This window comes from Penaeus japonicus, unplaced genomic scaffold (genome assembly GCF_977035675.1).
Source record: "Penaeus japonicus unplaced genomic scaffold, GWHDUDI00000001_assembly GWHDUDI00000016, whole genome shotgun sequence".
Lineage (NCBI taxonomy): Eukaryota > Metazoa > Arthropoda > Malacostraca > Decapoda > Penaeidae > Penaeus > Penaeus japonicus.
The window spans coordinates 35946869-35951868 of record NW_028234418.1 but is presented as its reverse complement, the minus strand read 5'-3'; the positions used below and the strand labels follow the sequence as shown (position 1 = coordinate 35951868).

The 5000-nt window shown below is 35.5% G+C and overlaps 1 protein-coding gene across 1 annotated transcript in view; it reads right to left on the bottom strand.

Annotated features, from left to right (window-relative positions):
• Positions 1-1800: 1800 nt before the first annotated feature.
• Positions 1801-5000, bottom strand: part of Rab3 (RAS oncogene family member Rab3) — a gene marked incomplete in the record, with an annotated part of 50820 nt that continues 47620 nt past the window's right edge. Inside the window, 1 exon segment of the mRNA XM_086545512.1 lies at positions 1801-5000. This exon segment is cut by the window's right edge and continues 483 nt beyond it.

Here is a 5000-nt window from a genome sequence, read left to right as displayed (position 1 = left end):
CGGCCCCTCTCTCTCTCCTCCCCTTTCTCTCTCTCTCTCTCTCTCTCTTTCTCTCTCACTCTCTCTTTCTCTCTGTCTGTCTGTCTGTCCTTCGTTCTCTCTCTCTCTCTCTTTCTCTCTCTCTATCTATCTCTCTCTCTCTCTCTTTGTCTCTCTCTCTCTCTCTCTCTCTCTCTCTCTCTCTCTCTCTCTCTCTCTCTCTCTCTCTCTCTCTCTCTCTCTCTCTCTTTCCCTCTTTTTCTCCCTCCCTCTCTCTCTTTCTCTCTCTCTCTTTCTCATTCTCTCTCTCTATCTCGCTCTTTCTCTCTCTATCTATCTTTTTCTCTCTCTCTCCCCCCCCCTCTCTCTCTCTCTCTCTCTCTCTCTCTCTCTCTCTCTCTCTCATTATCTATCTATCTATCTCTATCTTTCTCTATCTATTTATCTATCTATTTCTATCACTCTCTCAGATTTAGATTCAGATCAGTTGTTGTTATTAGTTAGCTGTTGAAAATTGTAGTTATGTATTTTGCTCAATGCAGGTGCATATCTATAAGTCTGCAATACCGGTGAGTTTTTCCTCAATAAGAAAAATATCTTATAACTTAAAAGTGCGCCAGAACTGAAAGGAAGAAGTACCTAAAGATCCCCTTTAAAAATAAATCTTACACTATAAAAGCTAATGTATGTTCATGCATTTGATGTACAAGTTCCTCCCCTTCCCCATTAGAGTGATAAAATGCGCCCCTCTCAATGGAGTAACATTTAATATACAGTAACATGTGGATAATTTTGCCGGAAATGTTCATACTGTTCTACTAAAATTGTTTGCAAAATGTCGGCTGAAATTGTATGTATATAGAGCTTCCTGCACATTTCTATGCATGCAATATGGTTACGTTTAGGTAGCTTTTTTGTTGTTGTTTTTTTCCTTCCTTTTCTTTGCTTTTCTTCTCTTTACTGAAGCCATAAGATCCTGCATCTCCTACTTACTGCTGATATCATATTTACAGTATCAATCAACATATAAGCTCCAAAGTTTGTTTTGAAGTGCTTGAAAATGACAGTGCAATGCTAAAAGTCTGCACTTGCGGAGATGCCACCCCGCACAGACCATCCGGTATGGTGGTTCCCTTAACTTTTTCCGTGATGGCACCGTAAACTTAAGTAGACTTTTCCAGGTCACTCTTTCTTTACTGATCCAAGCCTATATGAATTTATCTTACCGGCATATTGTATCTTCGCCTATTCCACGAATCATTGTTTTGTTTTTCTTCATAATCCTCAACCATTGCAAATTTTATTTCAATTAGGAAGTCTCTGGCATCCCTTGGTATTGCTAGCTTAGGAATGCCTATATTGCATATGGCTTCGTGCTTATGGTGCCTGATGTTCATATTGCACAGTCCACCCCCAACTCGTAAACACATTCTGGTTCCAGTTTTAATGTTCATCATCAGTGTTTATTTTACACTGAATTGTCGCAATTATCTATAGTAAATATAGTGAAAGTTGTCTTTACTAACATCTTAATAGGTTCCAGTACAGAACTTTACTGTTTGTCTGATGTGAAAAAGCAGATCTGAACACCCTATATTAACATTGTAACACAATAAGTATAATTACTACCAGTCATTATATCTTTATTTTTTTCCTTAGATACATGTCATGTTTAATGCTTTTTTTTCCTACTTAAAGCTGATGTACTGCTTGTCAATACCTCATTTTTTTTCTATACAATCGTGTATTTCTTTTTAACATATAGTCAAATAATGAGTAAATCACACATTCGCTACCTCAGGAGAATTGAAAGATGCAATATCGCAACATAATTCTTTATTGATGATTAAGCCTGCCTTTTAAATCTGCGATGATTTTTGTCGTGTTTTCACAATAACTAACAACAACTGGTCGCCACCTACACCTACAGGGCGTTGTTGACTCTACATCACCGCATACCAACAACACAGACAGTACAAAGACAACAATCAATTTAAGGAAGATTAAGTATGGCTAAACTTCCTTAAACTAATTATTTGCTCTGCTCCATTCATGACTTTAGGTTAGATCTTCATGGATACTAAGTCTTCTTGACACAAGTCTATTCCCTTCGGCATCTATACACTAAGAAAATAATAGTCATTCCACTGTTTAAATGACTATTCTTATACTAGAATATATAACGCTCGGACAACAAGTGATCCTTATAAGAAGACTGAAGTTACCATGTTATCTCCTACTTGATTATTTCAATGAGTTTACATTTGTGTAGTGACTTCTGATAATGAACTTACAATCACATCAAGTAGTGTTCATCACCACTTGTCACACCACAGGTACAAAGACATAGGTAGTGGCTGCATCCTGAGGCAAGTTTTAAAAAAGGCCCAGTGAGAGAAAAGGCAACGGAGTTGTGCATTTCTTTCATCATATGGGATAGGAGAAGACAAGCCAGAGGTGACAAAAAAAAAATTATATCTCTTTAAATCACGGAAAGAAACACTAGCAAAAAAAAAAATGAATGTAATCATAGTCAAACCACAACTAAATTTCAAATATTAAAATAACTTGTTCTCTGAATGTAGCCATTCATACACTGGAGATAGAAGGATACATAACACATTAACACTTCTCTTGTACACAGTTGTTGTGACATTGGCCAGTACATAGTGCTGAATGCCTGACTCACATACTTATATCTCTACTGATGGGCTGATATTCACCATCCAATCACTTTGGAGATATATAATATTCACGAGATGACATCTTGCATTTGCTTTCAGACATATGGCCGTAATCAGAGATTCTGAGCCTTAGAAATTTTCAATAAGGCCAGTTTCCTTTGTTTCTGTGGAAAGGAAAATTGAAACTTACTGCAACCCAGGATAAAGCCCAAAATCCCTGACAATGACACAATGTTAAGGAGTCATGATGGGGAAAATCCATTATCACAAAATTACAACAAACTCCAATGACACATTACAGAACTAAGGCCAGACACATGTGTAGTGGTTTTTTCTTTACAATTGTGGAACTAACTGTTTCACAGCCGTATTCTAGGAATCAACTCGAGTAGGCCAGTTACAGGTCAGCGTTCCCTGGAGGATACGTTTGGTATTCCTAGTTTTCAGTGTTTACATCAAAGGGCAGGAGAAAACAAAAACAATGGCCACAGGATAAAGGAAATGGTTATATTCCCAACACTTGTTTACTTGAAGTTTCGGAGGACCCCTTACAGATAGGGGTCTCGGTACCATGTTCTCTTCCAGATTGGTACAAAAATGAAAGCCAGAAAACACTGAACTTCTGTGGTGATAGTCTGAGATCATTCCAAAAATATGGCATATTGAGTTCTTGGTACATAAACCACTCCTTACATCCTAATTACAAACAGCACATGCCTAAATCTTTAGTCACATTGATGCACAGTGTGTTAAACCAGTTTTGAATAATTAAGGCAAATTGACTTGTAAGTAATTTTATGTACAGTAGTCACTTTCAATATGAGCTTTAATACAAGATAAGATTTACCAGCAGTTTTCTTACATCACACTGCATACAGTATGTGGCTGGTGACATCCTATAAAATGTAATTTTTTTCTTATACTAAGACACAATTAAGCTCTATATATTAATATATATCCAAAGGACAACAAGGTTCCTGTACTGCTTAAGTTGTGTAATACATAAACTTCTTTATAACACCAATATTAAAAACAAAATCATCAAGTGTATCTGCTGAGCATCAAGGCAGAGTCATCTGTAGCAAGGAAGATTAAACACACTATTTTTCAATGTGACTTCATGGAAAGCGCTTACAGAGTGATGAGTCTGGAATAGGTAGTTTTGGGCTATTCCATACTAGGCAAAAATAATCGGTAATACTATAGAAACTCTGCCTCATCCATGACTTTCATAGGAATTACTTATAGTTCTTTAATGGACAAGTATTAAATTCCTATCATAAAACAATTTTACTTTTATGCTGGAAGCCCTATTATTCGAAAGGGCTTGGGTGAATTTTTTGCAAATCACATTATGCCACATATTCTTCATAATACGCAATATTTCAGGCATTATTTTTGTTGGGAATATTGATTTCTTAACTAAATATATTTCATTCATTTAAATGATATGTCCCCAAAATCCACAAAAATGTATCAAGGCCCTTTATTGGTAATTACAAATTCTGCCGCTCATAATTGTATATTTGTGTAGAACTCATGCACTCACTGTGTTTTATTTACCATGTGTATACATCTTATGTTTCTAACTACTACTCTAAAGTTCATTAAAGGTCTATAGAGAATGTAACACAAATAGATGAAGATGCAGCTGAGAAATAATTAATGAGGGTCTTGAGAGCAAAGTCTCCTTAAATTGACAAGAAATGTGGGAAGTTAAATGTGAATACAGTATATTATTTGATTAGTACCAATGACAGAAAATAATGTGGCATTTGAAAAGTTATAGAAAGAGATATAGATAATGGTTGAGATGATCTATTTGATCTTAATATAGACTGTACATTCAATAATTGTAGATACTTTGAGTCAAATGGTTAAATTATTTATTGGAACACATTCATATCTCCAAATTCACAATTACTGTTGTGATATGGTGACATTTAGAAAAAAAAATGTGTCCAAAGCATTACAAATGCAGCCTTAATTTGCATCTACGCTCTAATTCACAACTTGTTGTTAATCTATGCAAACAAAGACACTATCATTAGTATTCAAATGACTAATCATTCCGTATTCACAAAAATTGCCCAGTACAGGACATGTTAGATACATGAGTTACACATACATTTTCTGTCCTAGTATGGATCTGATTCTGGTCAAACCTTAAAACCTCTCAGACTTTAGCTAAATGAGGAATAGGTGACATGAGACAAAAGTAAATAGGTATTTACATTAATCTTACTGATTCTATTCCATTCAGTCTCAAAAAAATCCTAATTGATTGCTCTTGGACACACATGGGCCAACATGAAATGACCTTTACAATGTTAGATC